Raw genomic sequence first — 24931 nt, 5'->3', positions numbered from 1 at the left:
TGCTGGAGGCTCCATTATTCTCTATGTGGAGTGTGGCTCTGCGGGTGGAGGTCGGTGCTGGAGGCTCCATTATTCTCTATGTGGAGTGTGGCTCTGCGGGCGGGTGGAGGTCGGTGCTGGAGGCTCCATTATTCTCTATGTGGAGTGCGGCTCTGCGGGTGGAGGTAAGTGCTGGAGGCTCCATTATTCTCTAGGTGGAGTGCGGCTCTGCGGGTGGAGGTCAGTGCTGGAGGCTCCATTATTCTCTATGTGGAGTGCGGCTCTGCGGGTGGAGGTCAGTGCTGGAGGCTCCATTATTCTCTATGTGGAGTGCGGCTCTGCGGGTGGAGGTCGGTGCTGGAGGCTCCATTATTCTCTATGTGGAGTGCGGCTCTGCGGGTGGAGGTCGGTGCTGGAGGCTCCATTATTCTCTATGTGGAGTGCGGTTCTGGGGGTGGAGGTCGGTGCTGGAGGCTCCATTATTCTCTATGTGGAGTGCGGCTCTGGGGGTGGAGGTCGGTGCTGGAGGCTCCATTATTCTCTATGTGGAGTGTGGGTGGAGGTCGGTGCTGGAGGCTCCATTATTCTCTATGTAGAGTGCGGCTCTGCGGGTGGAGGTCGGTGCTGGAGGCTCCATTATTCTCTATGTGGAGTGCGGTTCTGGGGGTGGAGGTCGGTGCTGAAGGCTCCATTATTCTCTATGTGGAGTGCGGCTCTGCGGGTGGAGGTAGGTGGTGGAGGCTCCATTATTCTCTATGTGGAGTGCTGCTCTGCGGGTGGAGGTCGGTGCTGGAGGCTCCATTATTCTCTATGTGGAGTACGGCTCTGCGGGCGGAGGTCGGTGCTGAAGGCTCCATTATTCTCTATGTGGAGTGCGGCTCTGCGGGTGGAGGTCGGTGCTGGAGGCTCCATTATTCTCTATGTGGAGTGCAGCTCTGTGGGTGGAGGTCGGTGCTGGAGGCTCCATTATTCTCTATGTGGAGTGCGGCTCTGCGGGTGGAGGTCGGTGCTGGAGGCTCCATTATTCTCTATGTGGAGTGTGGCTCTGCGGGTGGAGGTCGGTGCTGGAGGCTCCATTATTCTCTATGTGGAGTGCGGCTCTGCGGGTGGAGGTCGGTGCTGGAGGCTCCATTATTCTCTATGTTGAGTGCGGCTCTGCGGGTGGAGGTCGGTGCTGGAGGCTCCATTATTCTCTATGTGGAGTGCGGCTCTGCGGGTGGAGGTCGGTGCTGGAGGCTCCATTATTCTCTATGTTGAGTGCGGCTCTGCGGGTGGAGGTTGGTGCTGGAGGCCCCATTATTCTCTATGTGGAGTGCGGCTCTGCGGGTGGAGGTCGGTCCTGGAGGCCCCATTATTCTCTATGTGGATTATGGCTCTGCGGGTGGAGGTCGGTGCTGGAGATTCTCCATTATTCTCTATGTGGAGTGCGGCTCTGCGGGTGGAGGTCGGTGCTGGAGGCTCCATTATTCTCTATGTGGAGTGCGGCTCTGCGGGTGGAGGTCGGTGCTGGAGGCCCCATTATTCTCTATGTGGAGTGCGGCTCTGCAGATGGAGGTAGGTGCTGGAGGCTCCATTATTCTCTATGTGGAGTGCGGCTCTGCGGGTGGAGGTCGGTGCTGGAGATTCTCCATTATTCTCTATGTGGAGTGCGGCTCTGCGGGTGGAGGTCGGTGCTGGAGGCTCCATTATTCTCTATGTGGAGTGCGGCTCTGCGGGTGGAGGTCGGTGCTGGAGGCCCCATTATTCTCTATGTGGAGTGCGGCTCTGCGGGTGGAGGTCGGTGCTGGAGGCTCCATTATTCTCTATGTGGAGTGCGGCTCTGCGGGTGGAGGTCGGTGCTGGAGGCTCCATTATTCTCTATGTGGAGTGCGGCTCTGCGGGTGGAGGTCGGTGCTGGAGATTCTCCATTATTCTCTATGTGGAGTGCGGTTCTGCGGGTGGAGGTCGGTGCTGGAGGCTCCATTATTCTCTATGTGGAGTGCGGCTCTGCGGGTGGAGGTCGGTGCTGGAGGCTCCATTATTCTCTATGTGGAGTGCGGCTCTGCGGGTGGAGGTCGGTGCTGGAGGCCCCATTATTCTCTATGTGGAGTGCGGCTCTGGGGGTGGAGGTCGGTGCTGGAGGCTCCATTATTCTCTATGTGGAGTGCGGCTCTGCGGGTGGAGGTCGGTGCTGGAGATTCTCCATTATTCTCTATGTGGAGTGCGGCTCTGCGGGTGGAGGTCGGTGCTGGAGGCCCCATTATTCTCTATGTGGAGTGCGGCTCTGCAGATGGAGGTAGGTGCTGGAGGCTCCATTATTCTCTATGTGGAGTGCGGCTCTGCGGGTGGAGGTCGGTGCTGGAGATTCTCCATTATTATCTATGTGGAGTGCGGCTCTGCGGGTGGAGGTCGGTGCTGGAGGCTCCATTATTCTCTATGTGGAGTGTGGCTCTGTGGGTGGAGGTCGGTGCTGGAGGCTCCATTATTCTCTATGTGGAGTGCGGCTCTGCGGGTGGAGGTCGGTGCTGGAGGCTCCATTATTCTCTATGTGGAGTGCGGCTCTGCGGGTGGAGGTCGGTGCTGGAGGCTCCATTATTCTCTATGTGGAGTGCAGCTCTGTGGGTGGAGGTCGGTGCTGGAGGCTCCATTATTCTCTATGTGGAGTGCGGCTCTGCGGGTGGAGGTTGGTGCTGGAGGCTCCATTATTCTCTATGTGGAGTGCGGCTCTGCAGGTGGAGGTCGGTTCTGGAGGCTCCATTATTCTCTATGTGGAGTGCGGGTGGAGGTCGGTGCTGGAGGCTCCATTATTCTCTATGTGGAGTGCGGCTCTGCGGGTGGAGGTTGGTGCTGGAGGCTCCATTATTCTCTATGTGGAGTGCGGCTCTGAGGGTGGAGATCGGTGCTGGAGGCTCCATTATTCTCTATGTGGAGTGCGGCTCTGCGGGTGGAGGTCGGTGCTGGAGGCTCCATTATCCTCTATGTGGAGTGCAGCTCTGCGGGTGGAGGTCGGTGCTGAAGGCCCCATTATTCTCTATGTGGAGTGCTGCTCTGCGGGTGGAGGTCGGTGCTGGAGGCTCCATTATTCTCTATGTGGAGTGCAGCTCTGCGGGTGGAGGTCGGTGCTGGAGGCTCCATTATTCTCTATGTGGAGTGCAGCTCTGCGGGTGGAGGTCGGTGCTGGAGGCTCCATTATTCTCTATGTGGAGTGCTGCTCTGAGGGTGGAGATCGGTGCTGGAGGCTCCATTATTCTCTATGTGGAGTGCGGCTCTGCGGGTGGAGGTCGGTGCTGGAGGCTCCATTATTCTCTATGTGGAGTGCGGCTCTGCAGGTGGAGGTCGGTGCTGGAGGCTCCATTATTCTCTATGTGGAGTGCGGCTCTGTGGGTGGAGGTCGGTGCTGGAGGCTCCATTATTCTCTATGTGGAGTGCGGCTCTGCGGGTGGAGGTCGGTGCTGGAGGCCCCATTATTCTCTGTGGAGTGCGGCTCTGCGGGTGGAGGTCGGTGCTGGAGGCCCCATTATTCTCTATGTGGAGTGCGGCTCTGCGGGTGGAGGTCGGTGCTGGAGGCTCCATTATTCTCTATGTGGAGTGTGGCTCTGCGGGCGGGTGGAGGTCGGTGCTGGAGGCTCCATTATTCTCTATGTGGAGTGCAGCTCTGCGGGTGGAGGTCGGTGCTGGAGGCTCCATTATTCTCTATGTGGAGTGCGGCTCTGCGGGTGGAGGTCGGTGCTGGAGGCTCCATTATTCTCTATGTGGAGTGCGGCTCTGTGGGTGGAGGTCGGTGCTGGAGGCTCCATTATTCTCTATGTGGAGTGCGGCTCTGCGGGTGGAGGTCGGTGCTGGAGGCTCCATTATTCTCTATGTGGAGTGCGGCTCTGCGGGTGGAGGTCGGTGCTGGAGGCTCCATTATTCTCTATGTGGAGTGCGGCTCTGCGGGTGGAGGTCGGTGCTGGAGGCTCCATTATTCTCTATGTGGAGTGCGGCTCTGTGGGTGGAGGTCGGTGCTGGAGGCTCCATTATTCTCTATGTGGAGTGCGGCTCTGTGGGTGGAGGTCGGTGCTGGAGGCTCCATTATTCTCTATGTGGAGTGCGGCTCTGCGGGTGGAGGTCGGTGCTGGAGGCCCCATTATTCTCTATGTGGAGTGCGGCTCTGCAGATGGAGGTAGGTGCTGGAGGCTCCATTATTCTCTATGTGGAGTGCGGCTCTGCGGGTGGAGGTCGGTGCTGGAGATTCTCCATTATTATCTATGTGGAGTGCGGCTCTGCGGGTGGAGGTCGGTGCTGGAGGCTCCATTATTCTCTATGTGGAGTGTGGCTCTGTGGGTGGAGGTCGGTGCTGGAGGCTCCATTATTCTCTATGTGGAGTGCGGCTCTGCGGGTGGAGGTCGGTGCTGGAGGCTCCATTATTCTCTATGTGGAGTGCGGCTCTGCGGGTGGAGGTCGGTGCTGGAGGCTCCATTATTCTCTATGTGGAGTGCAGCTCTGTGGGTGGAGGTCGGTGCTGGAGGCTCCATTATTCTCTATGTGGAGTGCGGCTCTGCGGGTGGAGGTTGGTGCTGGAGGCTCCATTATTCTCTATGTGGAGTGCGGCTCTGCAGGTGGAGGTCGGTTCTGGAGGCTCCATTATTCTCTATGTGGAGTGCGGGTGGAGGTCGGTGCTGGAGGCTCCATTATTCTCTATGTGGAGTGCGGCTCTGCGGGTGGAGGTTGGTGCTGGAGGCTCCATTATTCTCTATGTGGAGTGCGGCTCTGAGGGTGGAGATCGGTGCTGGAGGCTCCATTATTCTCTATGTGGAGTGCGGCTCTGCGGGTGGAGGTCGGTGCTGGAGGCTCCATTATCCTCTATGTGGAGTGCAGCTCTGCGGGTGGAGGTCGGTGCTGAAGGCCCCATTATTCTCTATGTGGAGTGCTGCTCTGCGGGTGGAGGTCGGTGCTGGAGGCTCCATTATTCTCTATGTGGAGTGCAGCTCTGCGGGTGGAGGTCGGTGCTGGAGGCTCCATTATTCTCTATGTGGAGTGCAGCTCTGCGGGTGGAGGTCGGTGCTGGAGGCTCCATTATTCTCTATGTGGAGTGCTGCTCTGAGGGTGGAGATCGGTGCTGGAGGCTCCATTATTCTCTATGTGGAGTGCGGCTCTGCGGGTGGAGGTCGGTGCTGGAGGCTCCATTATTCTCTATGTGGAGTGCGGCTCTGCAGGTGGAGGTCGGTGCTGGAGGCTCCATTATTCTCTATGTGGAGTGCGGCTCTGTGGGTGGAGGTCGGTGCTGGAGGCTCCATTATTCTCTATGTGGAGTGCGGCTCTGCGGGTGGAGGTCGGTGCTGGAGGCCCCATTATTCTCTGTGGAGTGCGGCTCTGCGGGTGGAGGTCGGTGCTGGAGGCCCCATTATTCTCTATGTGGAGTGCGGCTCTGCGGGTGGAGGTCGGTGCTGGAGGCTCCATTATTCTCTATGTGGAGTGTGGCTCTGCGGGCGGGTGGAGGTCGGTGCTGGAGGCTCCATTATTCTCTATGTGGAGTGCAGCTCTGCGGGTGGAGGTCGGTGCTGGAGGCTCCATTATTCTCTATGTGGAGTGCGGCTCTGCGGGTGGAGGTCGGTGCTGGAGGCTCCATTATTCTCTATGTGGAGTGCGGCTCTGTGGGTGGAGGTCGGTGCTGGAGGCTCCATTATTCTCTATGTGGAGTGCGGCTCTGCGGGTGGAGGTCGGTGCTGGAGGCTCCATTATTCTCTATGTGGAGTGCGGCTCTGCGGGTGGAGGTCGGTGCTGGAGGCTCCATTATTCTCTATGTGGAGTGCGGCTCTGCGGGTGGAGGTCGGTGCTGGAGGCTCCATTATTCTCTATGTGGAGTGCGGCTCTGTGGGTGGAGGTCGGTGCTGGAGGCTCCATTATTCTCTATGTGGAGTGCGGCTCTGTGGGTGGAGGTCGGTGCTGGAGGCTCCATTATTCTCTATGTGGAGTGCGGCTCTGCGGGTGGAGGTCGGTGCTGGAGGCTCCATTATTCTCTATGTGGAGTGCGGCTCTGCGGGTGGAGGTCGGTGCTGGAGGCTCCATTATTCTCTATGTGGAGTGCGGCTCTGCGGGTGGAGGTCGGTGCTGGAGGCCCCATTATTCTCTATGTGGAGTGCGGCTCTGTGGGTGGAGGTCGGTGCTGGAGGCTCCATTATTCTCTATGTGGAGTGCGGCTCTGTGGGTGGAGGTCGGTGCTGGAGGCTCCATTATTGTCTATGTGGAGTGCGGCTCTGCGGGTGGAGGTCGGTGCTGGAGGCTCCATTATTCTCTATGTGGAGTGCGGCTCTGCGGGTGGAGGTCGGTGCTGGAGGCTCCATTATTCTCTATGTGGAGTGCGGCTCTGCGGGTGGAGGTCGGTGCTGGAGGCCCCATTATTCTCTATGTGGAGTGCGGCTCTGTGGGTGGAGGTCGGTGCTAGAGGCTCCATTATTCTCTATGTGGAGTGCGGCTCTGCGGGTGGAGGTCGGTGCTGGAGGCTCCATTATTCTCTATGTGGAGTGCGGCTCTGCGGGTGGAGGTCGGTGCTGGAGGCTCCATTATTCTCTATGTGGAGTGTGGCTCTGCGGGTGGAGGTCGGTGCTGGAGGCCCCATTATTCTCTATGTGGAGTGCGGCTCTGCGGGTGGAGGTCGGTGCTGGAGGCTCCATTATTCTCTATGTGGAGTGTGGCTCTGCGGGCGGGTGGAGGTCGGTGCTGGAGGCTCCATTATTCTCTATGTGGAGTGCGGCTCTGCGGGTGGAGGTCGGTGCTGGAGGCCCCATTATTCTCTATGTGGAGTGCGGCTCTGCGGGTGGAGGTCGGTGCTGGAGGCTCCATTATTCTCTATGTGGAGTGCGGCTCTGCGGGTGGAGGTCGGTGCTGGAGGCCCCATTATTCTCTATGTGGAGTGTGGCTCTGCAGGTGGAGGTCGGTGCTGGAGATTCCATTATTCTCTATGTGGAGTGCGGCTCTGCGGGAGGAGGTCGGTGCTGGAGGCTCCATTATTCTCTATGTGCAGTGTGGCTCTGCGGGTGGAGGTCGGTGCTGGAGGCTCCATTATTCTCTATGTGGAGTGCGGCTCTGCGGGTGGAGGTCGGTGCTGGAGGCTCCATTATTCTCTATGTGGAGTGTGGCTCTGCGGGTGGAGGTCGGTGCTGGAGGCTCCATTATTCTCTATGTGGAGTGCGGCTCTGCGGGTGGAGGTCGGTGCTGGAGGCTCCATTATTCTCTATGTGGAGTGCGGCTCTGCGGGTGGAGGTCGGTGCTGGAGGCCCCATTATTCTCTATGTGGAGTGCGGCTCTGCGGGTGGAGGTCGGTGCTGGAGGCTCCATTATTCTCTATGTGGAGTGCGGCTCTGCAGGTGGAGGTCGGTGCTGGAGGCTCCATTATTCTCTATGTGGAGTGTGGCTCTGCGGGTGGAGGTCGGTGCTGGAGGCTCCATTATTCTCTATGTGGAGTGTGGCTCTGCGGGCGGGTGGAGGTCGGTGCTGGAGGCTCCATTATTCTCTATGTGGAGTGCGGCTCTGCGGGTGGAGGTAAGTGCTGGAGGCTCCATTATTCTCTAGGTGGAGTGCGGCTCTGCGGGTGGAGGTCAGTGCTGGAGGCTCCATTATTCTCTATGTGGAGTGCGGCTCTGCGGGTGGAGGTCAGTGCTGGAGGCTCCATTATTCTCTATGTGGAGTACGGCTCTGCGGGTGGAGGTCGGTGCTGGAGGCTCCATTATTCTCTATGTGGAGTGCAGCTCTGCGGGTGGAGGTCGGTGCTGGAGGCTCCATTATTCTCTATGTGGAGTGCGGCTCTGCGGGTGGAGATCGGTGCTGGAGGCTCCATTATTCTCTATGTGGAGTGCGGCTCTGCGGGTGGAGGTCGGTTCTGGAGGCTCCATTATTCTCTATGTGGAGTGCGGGTGGAGGTTGGTGCTGGAGGCTCCATTATTCTCTATGTGGAGTGCGGCTCTGCGGGTGGAGGTCGGTGCTGGAGGCTCCATTATTCTCTATGTGGAGTGCGGCTCTGCGGGTGGAGGTCGGTGCTGGAGGCCCCATTATTCTCTATGTGGAGTGCGGCTCTGCGGATGGAGGTAGGTGCTGGAGGCTCCATTATTCTCTATGTGGAGTGCGGCTCTGCGGGTGGAGGTCGGTGCTGGAGATTCTCCATTATTATCTATGTGGAGTGCGGCTCTGCGGGTGGAGGTCGGTGCTGGAGGCTCCATTATTCTCTATGTGGAGTGTGGCTCTGTGGGTGGAGGTCGGTGCTGGAGGCTCCATTATTCTCTATGTGGAGTGCGGCTCTGCGGGTGGAGGTCGGTGCTGGAGGCTCCATTATTCTCTATGTGGAGTGCGGCTCTGCGGGTGGAGGTCGGTGCTGGAGGCTCCATTATTCTCTATGTGGAGTGCAGCTCTGTGGGTGGAGGTCGGTGCTGGAGGCTCCATTATTCTCTATGTGGAGTGCGGCTCTGCAGGTGGAGGTCGGTTCTGGAGGCTCCATTATTCTCTATGTGGAGTGCGGGTGGAGGTCGGTGCTGGAGGCTCCATTATTCTCTATGTGGAGTGCGGCTCTGCGGGTGGAGGTTGGTGCTGGAGGCTCCATTATTCTCTATGTGGAGTGCGGCTCTGAGGGTGGAGATCGGTGCTGGAGGCTCCATTATTCTCTATGTGGAGTGCGGCTCTGCGGGTGGAGGTCGGTGCTGGAGGCTCCATTATCCTCTATGTGGAGTGCAGCTCTGCGGGTGGAGGTCGGTGCTGAAGGCCCCATTATTCTCTATGTGGAGTGTGGCTCTGCGGGTGGAGGTCGGTGCTGGAGGCTCCATTATTCTCTATGTGGAGTGCAGCTCTGCGGGTGGAGGTCGGTGCTGGAGGCTCCATTATTCTCTATGTGGAGTGTGGCTCTGCAGGTGGAGGTCGGTGCTGGAGGCTCCATTATTCTCTATGTGGAGTGCGGCTCTGTGGGTGGAGGTCGGTGCTGGAGGCTCCATTATTCTCTATGTGGAGTGCTGCTCTGTGGGTGGAGGTCGGTGCTGGAGGCTCCATTATTCTCTATGTGGAGTGCGGCTCTGCGGGTGGAGGTCGGTGCTGGAGGCTCCATTATTCTCTATGTGGAGTGCGGCTCTGCGGGTGGAGGTCGGTGCTGGAGGCTCCATTATTCTCTATGTGGAGTGCGGCTCTGCGGGTGGAGGTCGGTGCTGGAGGCCCCATTATTCTCTATGTGGAGTGCGGCTCTGTGGGTGGAGGTCGGTGCTGGAGGCTCCATTATTCTCTATGTGGAGTGCGGCTCTGTGGGTGGAGGTCGGTGCTGGAGGCTCCATTATTGTCTATGTGGAGTGCGGCTCTGCGGGTGGAGGTCGGTGCTGGAGGCTCCATTATTCTCTATGTGGAGTGCGGCTCTGCGGGTGGAGGTCGGTGCTGGAGGCTCCATTATTCTCTATGTGGAGTGCGGCTCTGCGGGTGGAGGTCGGTGCTGGAGGCCCCATTATTCTCTATGTGGAGTGCGGCTCTGTGGGTGGAGGTCGGTGCTAGAGGCTATATTATTCTCTATGTGGAGTGCGGCTCTGCGGGTGGAGGTCGGTGCTGGAGGCTCCATTATTCTCTATGTGGAGTGCGGCTCTGCGGGTGGAGGTCGGTGCTGGAGGCTCCATTATTCTCTATGTGGAGTGCGGCTCTGCGGGTGGAGGTCGGTGCTGGAGGCCCCATTATTCTCTATGTGGAGTGCGGCTCTGCGGGTGGAGGTCGGTGCTGGAGGCTCCATTATTCTCTATGTGGAGTGTGGCTCTGCGGGCGGGTGGAGGTCGGTGCTGGAGGCTCCATTATTCTCTATGTGGAGTGCAGCTCTGCGGGTGGAGGTCGGTGCTGGAGGCTCCATTATTTTCTATGTGGAGTGCGGCTCTGCGGGTGGAGGTCGGTGCTGGAGGCTCCATTATTCTCTATGTGGAGTGTGGCTCTGCGGGTGGAGGTCGGTGCTGGAGGCCCCATTATTCTCTATGTGGAGTGCGGCTCTGCGGGTGGAGGTCGGTGCTGGAGGCTCCATTATTCTCTATGTGGAGTGCGGCTCTGCGGGTGGAGGTCGGTGCTGGAGGCCCCATTATTCTCTATGTGGAGTGTGGCTCTGCAGGTGGAGGTCGGTGCTGGAGATTCCATTATTCTCTATGTGGAGTGCGGCTCTGCGGGAGGAGGTCGGTGCTGGAGGCTCCATTATTCTCTATGTGCAGTGTGGCTCTGCGGGTGGAGGTCGGTGCTGGAGGCTCCATTATTCTCTATGTGGAGTGCGGCTCTGCGGGTGGAGGTCGGTGCTGGAGGCTCCATTATTCTCTATGTGGAGTGTGGCTCTGCGGGTGGAGGTCGGTGCTGGAGGCTCCATTATTCTCTATGTGGAGTGCGGCTCTGCGGGTGGAGGTCGGTGCTGGAGGCTCCATTATTCTCTATGTGGAGTGCGGCTCTGCGGGTGGAGGTCGGTGCTGGAGGCTCCATTATTCTCTATGTGGAGTGCGGCTCTGCGGGTGGAGGTCGGTGCTGGAGGCTCCATTATTCTCTATGTGGAGTGCGGCTCTGCAGGTGGAGGTCGGTGCTGGAGGCTCCATTATTCTCTATGTGGAGTGTGGCTCTGCGGGTGGAGGTCGGTGCTGGAGGCTCCATTATTCTCTATGTGGAGTGTGGCTCTGCGGGCGGGTGGAGGTCGGTGCTGGAGGCTCCATTATTCTCTATGTGGAGTGCGGCTCTGCGGGTGGAGGTAAGTGCTGGAGGCTCCATTATTCTCTAGGTGGAGTGCGGCTCTGCGGGTGGAGGTCAGTGCTGGAGGCTCCATTATTCTCTATGTGGAGTGCGGCTCTGCGGGTGGAGGTCAGTGCTGGAGGCTCCATTATTCTCTATGTGGAGTACGGCTCTGCGGGTGGAGGTCGGTGCTGGAGGCTCCATTATTCTCTATGTGGAGTGCGGCTCTGAGGGTGGAGGTCGGTGCTGGAGGCTCCATTATTCTCTATGTGGAGTGCAGCTCTGCGGGTGGAGGTCGGTGCTGGAGGCTCCATTATTCTCTATGTGGAGTGCGGCTCTGCGGGTGGAGATCGGTGCTGGAGGCTCCATTATTCTCTATGTGGAGTGCGGCTCTGCGGGTGGAGGTCGGTTCTGGAGGCTCCATTATTCTCTATGTGGAGTGCGGGTGGAGGTTGGTGCTGGAGGCTCCATTATTCTCTATGTGGAGTGCGGCTCTGAGGGTGGAGGTCGGTGCTGGAGGCTCCATTATTCTCTATGTGGAGTGCGGCTCTGCGGGTGGAGGTTGGTGCTGGAGGCTCCATTATTCTCTATGTGGAGTGCGGCTCTGAGGGTGGAGGTCGGTGCTGGAGGCTCCATTATTCTCTATGTGGAGTGTGGCTCTGCGGGTGGAGGTTGGTGCTGGAGGCTCCATTATTCTCTATGTGGAGTGCGGCTCTGCGGGTGGAGGTCGGTGCTGGAGGCTCCATTATTCTCTATGTGGAGTGCGGCTCTGCGGGTGGAGGTCGGTGCTGGAGGCTCCATTATTCTCTATGTGGAGTGCGGCTCTGCGGGTGGAGGTCGGTGCTGGAGGCCCCATTATTCTCTATGTGGAGTGCGGCTCTGTGGGTGGAGGTCGGTGCTGGAGGCTCCATTATTCTCTATGTGGAGTGCGGCTCTGTGGGTGGAGGTCGGTGCTGGAGGCTCCATTATTCTCTATGTGGAGTGCGGCTCTGCGGGTGGAGGTCAGTGCTGGAGGCTCCATTATTCTCTATGTGGAGTGCGGCTCTGCGGGTGGAGGTCGGTGCTGGAGGCCCCATTATTCTCTATGTGGAGTGCGGCTCTGTGGGTGGAGGTCGGTGCTAGAGGCTCCATTATTCTCTATGTGGAGTGCGGCTCTGCGGGTGGAGGTCGGTGCTGGAGGCTCCATTATTCTCTATGTGGAGTGCGGCTCTGCGGGTGGAGGTCGGTGCTGGAGGCTCCATTATTCTCTATGTGGAGTGCAGCTCTGCGGGTGGAGGTCGGTGCTGGAGGCTCCATTATTCTCTATGTGGAGTGTGGCTCTGCGGGTGGAGGTCGGTGCTGGAGGCTCCATTATTCTCTATGTGGAGTGTGGCTCTGCGGGCGGGTGGAGGTCGGTGCTGGAGGCTCCATTATTCTCTATGTGGAGTGCGGCTCTGCGGGTGGAGGTCGGTGCTGGAGGCCCCATTATTCTCTATGTGGAGTGTGGCTCTGCAGGTGGAGGTCGGTGCTGGAGATTCCATTATTCTCTATGTGGAGTGTGGCTCTGCGGGTGGAGGTCGGTGCTGGAGGCTCCATTATTCTCTATGTGGAGTGTGGCTCTGCGGGTGGAGGTCGGTGCTGGAGGCTCCATTATTCTCTATGTGGAGTGCGGCTCTGCAGGTGGAGGTCGGTGCTGGAGGCTCCATTATTCTCTATGTGGAGTGTGGCTCTGCGGGTGGAGGTCGGTGCTGGAGGCTCCATTATTCTCTATGTGGAGTGTGGCTCTGCGGGCGGGTGGAGGTCGGTGCTGGAGGCTCCATTATTCTCTATGTGGAGTGCGGCTCTGCGGGTGGAGGTAAGTGCTGGAGGCTCCATTATTCTCTAGGTGGAGTGCGGCTCTGCGGGTGGAGGTCAGTGCTGGAGGCTCCATTATTCTCTATGTGGAGTGCGGCTCTGCGGGTGGAGGTCAGTGCTGGAGGCTCCATTATTCTCTATGTGGAGTGCGGCTCTGCGGGTGGAGGTCGGTGCTGGAGGCTCCATTATTCTCTATGTGGAGTGCGGCTCTGCGGGTGGAGGTCGGTGCTGGAGGCTCCATTATTCTCTATGTGGAGTGCGGTTCTGGGGGTGGAGGTCGGTGCTGGAGGCTCCATTATTCTCTATGTGGAGTGCGGCTCTGGGGGTGGAGGTCGGTGCTGGAGGCTCCATTATTCTCTATGTGGAGTGTGGCTCTGCGGGCGGGTGGAGGTCGGTGCTGGAGGCTCCATTATTCTCTATGTGGAGTGCAGCTCTGCGGGTGGAGGTCGGTGCTGGAGGCTCCATTATTTTCTATGTGGAGTGCGGCTCTGCGGGTGGAGGTCGGTGCTGGAGGCTCCATTATTCTCTATGTGGAGTGTGGCTCTGCGGGTGGAGGTCGGTGCTGGAGGCCCCATTATTCTCTATGTGGAGTGCGGCTCTGCGGGTGGAGGTCGGTGCTGGAGGCTCCATTATTCTCTATGTGGAGTGCGGCTCTGCGGGTGGAGGTCGGTGCTGGAGGCCCCATTATTCTCTATGTGGAGTGTGGCTCTGCAGGTGGAGGTCGGTGCTGGAGATTCCATTATTCTCTATGTGGAGTGCGGCTCTGCGGGAGGAGGTCGGTGCTGGAGGCTCCATTATTCTCTATGTGCAGTGTGGCTCTGCGGGTGGAGGTCGGTGCTGGAGGCTCCATTATTCTCTATGTGGAGTGCGGCTCTGCGGGTGGAGGTCGGTGCTGGAGGCTCCATTATTCTCTATGTGGAGTGTGGCTCTGCGGGTGGAGGTCGGTGCTGGAGGCTCCATTATTCTCTATGTGGAGTGCGGCTCTGCGGGTGGAGGTCGGTGCTGGAGGCTCCATTATTCTCTATGTGGAGTGCGGCTCTGCGGGTGGAGGTCGGTGCTGGAGGCCCCATTATTCTCTATGTGGAGTGCGGCTCTGCGGGTGGAGGTCGGTGCTGGAGGCTCCATTATTCTCTATGTGGAGTGCGGCTCTGCAGGTGGAGGTCGGTGCTGGAGGCTCCATTATTCTCTATGTGGAGTGTGGCTCTGCGGGTGGAGGTCGGTGCTGGAGGCTCCATTATTCTCTATGTGGAGTGTGGCTCTGCGGGCGGGTGGAGGTCGGTGCTGGAGGCTCCATTATTCTCTATGTGGAGTGCGGCTCTGCGGGTGGAGGTAAGTGCTGGAGGCTCCATTATTCTCTAGGTGGAGTGCGGCTCTGCGGGTGGAGGTCAGTGCTGGAGGCTCCATTATTCTCTATGTGGAGTGCGGCTCTGCGGGTGGAGGTCAGTGCTGGAGGCTCCATTATTCTCTATGTGGAGTACGGCTCTGCGGGTGGAGGTCGGTGCTGGAGGCTCCATTATTCTCTATGTGGAGTGCAGCTCTGCGGGTGGAGGTCGGTGCTGGAGGCTCCATTATTCTCTATGTGGAGTGCGGCTCTGCGGGTGGAGATCGGTGCTGGAGGCTCCATTATTCTCTATGTGGAGTGCGGCTCTGCGGGTGGAGGTCGGTTCTGGAGGCTCCATTATTCTCTATGTGGAGTGCGGGTGGAGGTTGGTGCTGGAGGCTCCATTATTCTCTATGTGGAGTGCGGCTCTGAGGGTGGAGGTCGGTGCTGGAGGCTCCATTATTCTCTATGTGGAGTGCGGCTCTGCGGGTGGAGGTTGGTGCTGGAGGCTCCATTATTCTCTATGTGGAGTGCGGCTCCGAGGGTGGAGGTCGGTGCTGGAGGCTCCATTATTCTCTATGTGGAGTGTGGCTCTGCGGGTGGAGGTTGGTGCTGGAGGCTCCATTATTCTCTATGTGGAGTGCGGCTCTGCGGGTGGAGGTCGGTGCTGGAGGCTCCATTATTCTCTATGTGGAGTGCGGCTCTGCGGGTGGAGGTCGGTGCTGGAGGCTCCATTATTCTCTATGTGGAGTGCGGCTCTGCGGGTGGAGGTCGGTGCTGGAGGCCCCATTATTCTCTATGTGGAGTGCGGCTCTGTGGGTGGAGGTCGGTGCTGGAGGCTCCATTATTCTCTATGTGGAGTGCGGCTCTGTGGGTGGAGGTCGGTGCTGGAGGCTCCATTATTCTCTATGTGGAGTGCGGCTCTGCGGGTGGAGGTCAGTGCTGGAGGCTCCATTATTCTCTATGTGGAGTGCGGCTCTGCGGGTGGAGGTCGGTGCTGGAGGCCCCATTATTCTCTATGTGGAGTGCGGCTCTGTGGGTGGAGGTCGGTGCTAGAGGCTCCATTATTCTCTATGTGGAGTGCGGCTCTGCGGGTGGAGGTCGGTGCTGGAGGCTCCATTATTCTCTATGTGGAGTGCGGCTCTGCGGGTGGAGGTCGGTGCTGGAGGCTCCATTATTCTCTATGTGGAGTGCAGCTCTGCGGGTGGAGGTCGGTGCTGGAGGCTCCATTATTCTCTATGTGGAGTGTGGCTCTGCGGGTGGAGGTCGGTGCTGGAGGCTCCATTATTCTCTATGTGGAGTGTGGCTCTGCGGGCGGGTGGAGGTCGGTGCTGGAGGCTCCATTATTCTCTATGTGGAGTGCGGCTCTGCGGGTGGAGGTCGGTGCTGGAGGCCCCATTATTCTCTATGTGGAGTGTGGCTCTGCAGGTGGAGGTCGGTGCTGGAGATTCCATTATTCTCTATGTGGAGTGTGGCTCTGCGGGTGGAGGTCGGTGCTGGAGGCTCCATTATTCTCTATGTGGAGTGTGGCTCTGCGGGTGGAGGTCGGTGCTGGAGGCTCCATTATTCTCTATGTGGAGTGCGGCTCTGCAGGTGGAGGTCGGTGCTGGAGGCTCCATTATTCTCTATGTGGAGTGTGGCTCTGCGGGTGGAGGTCGGTGCTGGAGGCTCCATTATTCTCTATGTGGAGTGTGGCTCTGCGGGCGGGTGGAGGTCGGTGCTGGAGGCTCCATTATTCTCTATGTGGAGTGCGGCTCTGCGGGTGGAGGTAAGTGCTGGAGGCTCCATTATTCTCTAGGTGGAGTGCGGCTCTGCGGGTGGAGGTCAGTGCTGGAGGCTCCATTATTCTCTATGTGGAGTGCGGCTCTGCGGGTGGAGGTCAGTGCTGGAGGCTCCATTATTCTCTATGTGGAGTGCGGCTCTGCGGGTGGAGGTCGGTGCTGGAGGCTCCATTATTCTCTATGTGGAGTGCGGCTCTGCGGGTGGAGGTCGGTGCTGGAGGCTCCATTATTCTCTATGTGGAGTGCGGTTCTGGGGGTGGAGGTCGGTGCTGGAGGCTCCATTATTCTCTATGTGGAGTGCGGCTCTGGGGGTGGAGGTCGGTGCTGGAGGCCCCATTATTCTCTATGTGGAGTGTGGGTGGAGGTCGGTGCTGGAGGCTCCATTATTCTCTATGTGGAGTGTGGGTGGAGGTCGGTGCTGGAGGCTCCATTATTCTCTATGTAGAGTGCGGCTCTGCGGGTGGAGGTCGGTGCTGGAGGCTCCATTATTCTCTATGTGGAGTGCGGTTCTGGGGGTGGAGGTCGGTGCTGGAGGCTCCATTATTCTCTATGTGGAGTGCGGTTCTGCGGGTGGAGGTCGGTGCTGAAGGCTCCATTATTCTCTATGTGGAGTGCGGCTCTGCGGGTGGAGGTCGGTCCTGGAGGCCCCATTATTCTCTATGTGGATTATGGCTCTGCGGGTGGAGGTCGGTGCTGGAGGGTCCATTATTCTCTATGTGGAGTGCTGCTCTGCGGGTGGAGGTCGGTGCTGGAGGCTCCATTATTCTCTATGTGGAGTACGGCTCTGCGGGCGGAGGTCGGTGCTGAAGGCTCCATTATTCTCTATGTGGAGTGCGGCTCTGCGGGTGGAGGTCGGTCCTGGAGGCCCCATTATTCTCTATGTGGATTATGGCTCTGCGGGTGGAGGTAGGTGGTGGAGGCTCCATTATTCTCTATGTGGAGTGCGGCTCTGCGGGTGGAGGTCGGTCCTGGAGGCTCCATTATTCTCTATGTGGAGTGTGGCTCTGTGGGTGGAGGTCGGTGCTGGAGGGTCCATTATTCTCTATGTGGAGTGCTGCTCTGCGGGTGGAGGTCGGTGCTGGAGGCTCCATTATTCTCTATGTGGAGTACGGCTCTGCGGGCGGAGGTCGGTGCTGAAGGCTCCATTATTCTCTATGTGGAGTGCGGCTCTGCGGGTGGAGGTCGGTGCTGGAGGCTCCATTATTCTCTATGTGGAGTGCAGCTCTGTGGGTGGAGGTCGGTGCTGGAGGCTCCATTATTCTCTATGTGGAGTGCGGCTCTGCGGGTGGAGGTCGGTGCTGGAGGCTCCATTATTCTCTATGTGGAGTGTGGCTCTGCGGGTGGAGGTCGGTGCTGGAGGCTCCATTATTCTCTATGTGGAGTGCGGCTCTGCGGGTGGAGGTCGGTGCTGGAGGCTCCATTATTCTCTATGTTGAGTGCGGCTCTGCGGGTGGAGGTCGGTGCTGGAGGCTCCATTATTCTCTATGTGGAGTGCGGCTCTGCGGGTGGAGGTCGGTCCTGGAGGCCCCATTATTCTCTATGTGGATTATGGCTCTGCGGGTGGAGGTCGGTGCTGGAGGGTCCATTATCCTCTATGTGGAGTGCAGCTCTGCGGGTGGAGGTCGGTGCTGAAGGCCCCATAATTCTCTATGTGGAGTGCGGCTCTGCGGGTGGAGGTCGGTGCTGGAGGCTCCATTATTCTCTATGTGGAGTGCAGCTCTGCGGGTGGAGGTCAGTGCTGGAGGCTCCATTATTCTCTATGTGGAGTGTGGCTCTGCGGGTGGAGGTAGGTGCTGGAGGCTCCATTATTCTCTATGTGGAGTGTGGCTCTGCAGGTGGAGGTCGGTGCTGGAGATTCCATTATTCTCTATGTGGAGTGAGGCTCTGCGGGAGGAGGTCGGTGCTGGAGGCTCCATTATTCTCTATGTGGAGTGTGGCTCTGCGGGTGGAGGTCGGTGCTGGAGGCTCCATTATTCTCTATGTGGAGTGTGGCTCTGCGGGTGGAGGTCGGTGCTGGAGGCTCCATTATTCTCTATGTGGAGTGCGGCTCTGCAGGTGGAGGTCGGTGCTGGAGGCTCCATTATTCTCTATGTGGAGTGTGGCTCTGCGGGTGGAGGTCGGTGCTGGAGGCTCCATTATTCTCTATGTGGAGTGTGGCTCTGCGGGCGGGTGGAGGTCGGTGCTGGAGGCTCCATTATTCTCTATGTGGAGTGCGGCTCTGCGGGTGGAGGTAAGTGCTGGAGGCTCCATTATTCTCTAGGTGGAGTGCGGCTCTGCGGGTGGAGGTCAGTGCTGGAGGCTCCATTATTCTCTATGTGGAGTGCGGCTCTGCGGGTGGAGGTCAGTGCTGGAGGCTCCATTATTCTCTATGTGGAGTGCGGCTCTGCGGGTGGAGGTCGGTGCTGGAGGCTCCATTATTCTCTATGTGGAGTGCGGCTCTGCGGGTGGAGGTCGGTGCTGGAGGCTCCATTATTCTCTATGTGGAGTGCGGTTCTGGGGGTGGAGGTCGGTGCTGGAGGCTCCATTATTCTCTATGTGGAGTGCGGCTCTGGGGGTGGAGGTCGGTGCTGGAGGCTCCATTATTCTCTATGTGGAGTGCGGTTCTGGGGGTGGAGGTCGGTGCTGGAGGCTCCATTATTCTCTATGTGGAGTGCGGTTCTGCGGGTGGAGGTCGGTGCTGAAGGCTCCATTATTCTCTATGTGGAGTGTGGCTCTGCGGGTGGAGGTAGGTGCTGGAGGCTCCATTATTCTCTATGTGGAGTGTGTGTGGAGGTCGGTGCTGGAGGCTCCATTATTCTCTATGTAGAGTGCGGCTCTGCGGGTGGAGGTCGGTGCTGGAGGCTCCATTATTCTCTATGTGGAGTGCGGTTCTGGGGGTGGAGGTCGGTGCTGGAGGCTCCATTATTCTCTATGTGGAGTGCGGTTCTGCGGGTGGAGGTCGGTGCTGAAGGCTCCATTATTCTCTATGTGGAGTGCGGCTCTGCGGGTGGAGGTAGGTGGTGGAGGCTCCATTATTCTCTATGTGGAGTGCTGCTCTGCGGGTGGAGGTCGGTGCTGGAGGCTCCATTATTCTCTATGTGGAGTACGGCTCTGCGGGCGGAGGTCGGTGCTGAAGGCTCCATTATTCTCTATGTGGAGTGCGGCTCTGCGGGTGGAGGTCGGTGCTGGAGGCTCCATTATTCTCTATGTGGAGTGCAGCTCTGTGGGTGGAGGTCGGTGCTGGAGGCTCCATTATTCTCTATGTGGAGTGCGGCTCTGCGGGTGGAGGTCGGTGCTGGAGGCTCCATTATTCTCTATGTGGAGTGTGGCTCTGCGGGTGGAGGTCGGTGCTGGAGGCTCCATTATTCTCTATGTGGAGTGCGGCTCTGCGGGTGGAGGTCGGTGCTGGAGGCTCCATTATTCTCTATGTTGAGTGCGGCTCTGCGGGTGGAGGTCGGTGCTGGAGGCTCCATTATTCTCTATGTGGAGTGCGGCTCTGCGGGTGGAGGTCGGTCCTGGAGGCCCCATTATTCTCTATGTGGATTATGGCTCTGCGGGTGGAGGTCGGTGCTGGAGGGTCCATTATCCTCTATGTGGAGTGCAGCTCTGCGGGTGGAGGTCGGTGCTGAAGGCCCCATAATTCTCTATGTGGAGTGCGGCTCTGCGGGTGGAGGTCGGTGCTGGAGGCTCCATTATTCTCTATGTGGAGTGCAGCTCTGCGGGTGGAGGTCAGTGCTGGAGGCTCCATTATTCTCTATGTGGAGTGTGGCTCTGCGGGTGGAGGTAGGTGCTGGAGGCTCCATTATTCTCTATGTGGAGTGCGGCTCTGCGGGTGGAGGTCGGTGCTGGAGGCCCCATTATTCTCTATGTGGAGTGCGGCTCTGCGGGTGGAGGTCGGTGCTGGAGGCTCCATTATTCTCTATGTGGAGTGCGGCTCTGCGGGTGGAGGTCGGTGCTGGAGGCTCCATTATTCTCTATGTGGAGTGCGGCTCTGCGGGTGGAGGTCGGTGCTGGAGATTCTCCATTATTCTCTATGTGGAGTGCGGCTCTGCGGGTGGAGGTCGGTGCTGGAGGCTCCATTATTCTCTATGTGGAGTGCGGCTCTGCGGGTGGAGGTCGGTGCTGGAGGCCCCATTATTCTCTATGTGGAGTGCGGCTCTGCAGATGGAGGTAGGTGCTGGAGGCTCCATTATTCTCTATGTGGAGTGCGGCTCTGCGGGTGGAGGTCGGTGCTGGAGATTCTCCATTATTCTCTATGTGGAGTGCGGCTCTGCGGGTGGAGGTCGGTGCTGGAGGCTCCATTATTCTCTATGTGGAGTGCAGCTCTGCGGGTGGAGGTCGGTGCTGGAGGCCCCATTATTCTCTATGTGGAGTGCGGCTCTGCGGGTGGAGGTCGGTGCTGGAGGCTCCATTATTCTCTATGTGGAGTGCTGCTCTGTGGGTGGAGGTCGGTGCTGGAGGCTCCATTATTCTCTATGTGGAGTGCGGCTCTGCGGGTGGAGGTCGGTGCTGGAGGCTCCATTATTCTCTATGTGGAGTGCGGCTCTGCGGGTGGAGGTCGGTGCTGGAGGCCCCATTATTCTCTATGTGGAGTGCGGCTCTGTGGGTGGAGGTCGGTGCTGGAGGCTCCATTATTCTCTATGTGGAGTGCGGCTCTGTGGGTGGAGGTCGGTGCTGGAGGCTCCATTATTCTCTATGTGGAGTGCGGCTCTGCGGGTGGAGGTCGGTGCTGGAGGCTCCATTATTCTCTATGTGGAGTGCGGCTCTGCGGGTGGAGGTCGGTGCTGGAGGCTCCATTATTCTCTATGTGGAGTGCGGCTCTGCGGGTGGAGGTCGGTGCTGGAGGCTCCATTATTCTCTATGTGCAGTGCGGCTTTGCGGGTGGAGGTCGGTGCTGGAGGCCCCATTATTCTCTATGTGGAGTGCGGCTCTGTGGGTGGAGGTCGGTGCTAGAGGCTCCATTATTCTCTATGTGGAGTGCGGCTCTGCGGGTGGAGGTCGGTGCTGGAGGCCCCATTATTCTCTATGTGGAGTGCGGCTCTGCGGGTGGAGGTCGGTGCTGGAGGCTCCATTATTCTCTATGTGGAGTGTGGCTCTGCGGGCGGGTGGAGGTCGGTGCTGGAGGCTCCATTATTCTCTATGTGGAGTGCAGCTCTGCGGGTGGAGGTCGGTGCTGGAGGCTCCATTATTCTCTATGTGGAGTGCGGCTCTGCGGGTGGAGGTCGGTGCTGGAGGCCCCATTATTCTCTATGTGGAGTGTGGCTCTGCGGGTGGAGGTCGGTGCTGGAGGCCCCATTATTCTCTATGTGGAGTGCGGCTCTGCGGGTGGAGGTCGGTGCTGGAGGCTCCATTATTCTCTATGTGGAGTGCGGCTCTGCGGGTGGAGGTCGGTGCTGGAGGCCACATTATTCTCTATGTGGAGTGTGGCTCTGCAGGTGGAGGTCGGTGCTGGAGATTCCATTATTCTCTATGTGGAGTGCGGCTCTGCGGGAGGAGGTCGGTGCTGGAGGCTCCATTATTCTCTATGTGCAGTGTGGCTCTGCGGGTGGAGGTCGGTGCTGGAGGCTCCATTATTCTCTATGTGGAGTGCGGCTCTGCGGGTGGAGGTCGGTGCTGGAGGCCCCATTATTCTCTATGTGGAGTGCGGCTCTGCGGGTGGAGGTCGGTGCTGGAGGCTCCATTATTCTCTATGTGGAGTGCGGCTCTGCAGGTGGAGGTCGGTGCTGGAGGCTCCATTATTCTCTATGTGGAGTGTGGCTCTGCGGGTGGAGGTCGGTGCTGGAGGCTCCATTATTCTCTATGTGGAGTGTGGCTCTGCGGGCGGGTGGAGGTCGGTGCTGGAGGCTCCATTATTCTCTATGTGGAGTGCGGCTCTGCGGGTGGAGGTCGGTGCTGGAGGCTCCATTATTCTCTATGTGGAGTGCGGCTCTGCGGGTGGAGGTAAGTGCTGGAGGCTCCATTATTCTCTAGGTGGAGTGCGGCTCTGCGGGTGGAGGTCAGTGCTGGAGGCTCCATTATTCTCTATGTGGAGTGCGGCTCTGCGGGTGGAGGTCAGTGCTGGAGGCTCCATTATTCTCTATGTGGAGTACGGCTCTGCGGGTGGAGGTCGGTGCTGGAGGCTCCATTATTCTCTATGTGAAGTGCAGCTCTGCGGGTGGAGGTCGGTGCTGGAGGCTCCATTATTCTCTATGTGGAGTGCGGCTCTGCGGGTGGAGATCGGTGCTGGAGGCTCCATTATTCTCTATGTGGAGTGCGGCTCTGCGGGTGGAGGTCGGTTCTGGAGGCTCCATTATTCTCTATGTGGAGTGCGGGTGGAGGTTGGTGCTGGAGGCTCCATTATTCTCTATGTGGAGTGCGGCTCTGAGGGTGGAGATCGGTGCTGGAGGCTCCATTATTCTCTATGTGGAGTGCGGCTCTGCGGGTGGAGGTCGGTGCTGGAGGCCCAATTATTCTCTATGTGGATTATGGCTCTGCGGGTGGAGGTCGGTGCTGGAGGCTCCATTATCCTCTATGTGGAGTGCAGCTCTGCGGGTGGAGGTCGGTGCTGAAGGCCCCATTATTCTCTATGTGGAGTGTGGCTCTGCGGGTGGAGGTCGGTGCTGGAGGCTCCATTATTCTCTATGTGGAGTGCAGCTCTGCAGGTGGAGGTCGGTGCTGGAGGCTCCATTATTCTCTATGTGGAGTGTGGCTCTGCGGGTGGAGGTAGGTGCTGGAGGCTCCATTATTCTCTATGTGGAGTGCGGCTCTGTGGGTGGAGGTCGGTGCTGGAGGCTCCATTATTCTCTATGTGGAGTGCGGCTCTGTGGGTGGAGGTCGGTGCTGGAGGCTCCATTATTCTCTATGTGGAGTGCGGCTCTGTGGGTGGAGGTCGGTGCTGGAGGCTCCATTATTCTCTATGTGGAGTGCGGCTCTGCGGGTGGAGGTCGGTGCTGGAGGCTCCATTATTCTCTATGTGGAGTGCGGCTCTGCGGGTGGAGGTCGGTGCTGGAGGCTCCATTATTCTCTATGTGGAGTGCGGCTCTGCGGGTGGAGGTCGGTGCTGGAGGCCCCATTATTCTCTATGTGGAGTGCGGCTCTGCGGGTGGAGGTCGGTGCTGGAGGCTCCATTATTCTCTATGTGGAGTGCGGCTCTGCGGGTGGAGGTCGGTGCTGGAGGCTCCATTATTCTCTATGTGGAGTGCGGTTCTGCGGGTGGAGGTCGGTGCTGGAGGCTCCATTATTCTCTATGTGGAGTGCGGCTCTGCGGGTGGAGGTCGGTGCTGGAGGCTCCATTATTCTCTATGTGGAGTGCGGCTCTGCGGGTGGAGGTCAGTGCTGGAGGCTCCATTATTCTCTATGTGGAGTGCGGCTCTGCGGGTGGAGGTCGGTGCTGGAGGCCCCATTATTCTCTATGTGGAGTGCGGCTCTGTGGGTGGAGGTCGGTGCTAGAGGCTCCATTATTCTCTATGTGGAGTGCGGCTCTGCGGGTGGAGGTCGGTGCTGGAGGCCCCATTATTCTCTATGTGGAGTGCGGCTCTGCGGGTGGAGGTCGGTGCTGGAGGCTCCATTATTCTCTATGTGGAGTGCAGCTCTGCGGGTGGAGGTCGGTGCTGGAGGCTCCATTATTCTCTATGTGGAGTGTGGCTCTGCGGGTGGAGGTCGGTGCTGGAGGCTCCATTATTCTCTATGTGGAGTGTGGCTCTGCGGGCGGGTAGAGGTCGGTGCTGGAGGCTCCATTATTCTCTATGTGGAGTGCGGCTCTGCGGGTGGAGGTCGGTGCTGGAGGCCCCATTATTCTCTATGTGGAGTGTGGCTCTGCAGGTGGAGGTCGGTGCTGGAGATTCCATTATTCTCTATGTGGAGTGAGGCTCTGCGGGAGGAGGTCGGTGCTGGAGGCTCCATTATTCTCTATGTGGAGTGTGGCTCTGCGGGTGGAGGTCGGTGCTGGAGGCTCCATTATTCTCTATGTGGAGTGTGGCTCTGCGGGTGGAGGTCGGTGCTGGAGGCTCCATTATTCTCTATGTGGAGTGCGGCTCTGCAGGTGGAGGTCGGTGCTGGAGGCTCCATTATTCTCTATGTGGAGTGTGGCTCTGCGGGTGGAGGTCGGTGCTGGAGGCTCCATTATTCTCTATGTGGAGTGTGGCTCTGCGGGCGGGTGGAGGTCGGTGCTGGAGGCTCCATTATTCTCTATGTGGAGTGCGGCTCTGCGGGTGGAGGTAAGTGCTGGAGGCTCCATTATTCTCTAGGTGGAGTGCGGCTCTGCGGGTGGAGGTCAGTGCTGGAGGCTCCATTATTCTCTATGTGGAGTGCGGCTCTGCGGGTGGAGGTCAGTGCTGGAGGCTCCATTATTCTCTATGTGGAGTGCGGCTCTGCGGGTGGAGGTCGGTGCTGGAGGCTCCATTATTCTCTATGTGGAGTGCGGCTCTGCGGGTGGAGGTCGGTGCTGGAGGCTCCATTATTCTCTATGTGGAGTGCGGTTCTGGGGGTGGAGGTCGGTGCTGGAGGCTCCATTATTCTCTATGTGGAGTGCGGCTCTGGGGGTGGAGGTCGGTGCTGGAGGCTCCATTATTCTCTATGTGGAGTGTGGGTGGAGGTCGGTGCTGGAGGCTCCATTATTCTCTATGTAGAGTGCGGCTCTGCGGGTGGAGGTCGGTGCTGGAGGCTCCATTATTCTCTATGTGGAGTGCGGTTCTGGGGGTGGAGGTCGGTGCTGAAGGCTCCATTATTCTCTATGTGGAGTGCGGCTCTGCGGGTGGAGGTAGGTGGTGGAGGCTCCATTATTCTCTATGTGGAGTGCTGCTCTGCGGGTGGAGGTCGGTGCTGGAGGCTCCATTATTCTCTATGTGGAGTACGGCTCTGCGGGCGGAGGTCGGTGCTGAAGGCTCCATTATTCTCTATGTGGAGTGCGGCTCTGCGGGTGGAGGTCGGTGCTGGAGGCTCCATTATTCTCTATGTGGAGTGCAGCTCTGTGGGTGGAGGTCGGTGCTGGAGGCTCCATTATTCTCTATGTGGAGTGCGGCTCTGCGGGTGGAGGTCGGTGCTGGAGGCTCCATTATTCTCTATGTGGAGTGTGGCTCTGCGGGTGGAGGTCGGTGCTGGAGGCTCCATTATTCTCTATGTGGAGTGCGGCTCTGCGGGTGGAGGTCGGTGCTGGAGGCTCCATTATTCTCTATGTTGAGTGCGGCTCTGCGGGTGGAGGTCGGTGCTGGAGGCTCCATTATTCTCTATGTGGAGTGCGGCTCTGCGGGTGGAGGTCGGTGCTGGAGGCTCCATTATTCTCTATGTTGAGTGCGGCTCTGCGGGTGGAGGTTGGTGCTGGAGGCCCCATTATTCTCTATGTGGAGTGCGGCTCTGCGGGTGGAGGTCGGTCCTGGAGGCCCCATTATTCTCTATG

General features: G+C 58.7%; 1 long non-coding RNA gene across 1 annotated transcript in view; it reads left to right on the top strand.

Annotated features, from left to right (window-relative positions):
* Positions 1 to 24931, top strand: part of LOC138663494 (uncharacterized) — a 289916-nt gene that overhangs the window by 162943 nt on the left and 102042 nt on the right. The window lies entirely within an intron of this gene.

The sequence above is a fragment of the Ranitomeya imitator genome, chromosome 2, assembly GCF_032444005.1.
Source record: "Ranitomeya imitator isolate aRanImi1 chromosome 2, aRanImi1.pri, whole genome shotgun sequence".
Taxonomy (NCBI): Eukaryota; Metazoa; Chordata; class Amphibia; order Anura; family Dendrobatidae; genus Ranitomeya; species Ranitomeya imitator.
This window is presented reverse-complemented; position numbering and strand designations above follow the sequence as displayed.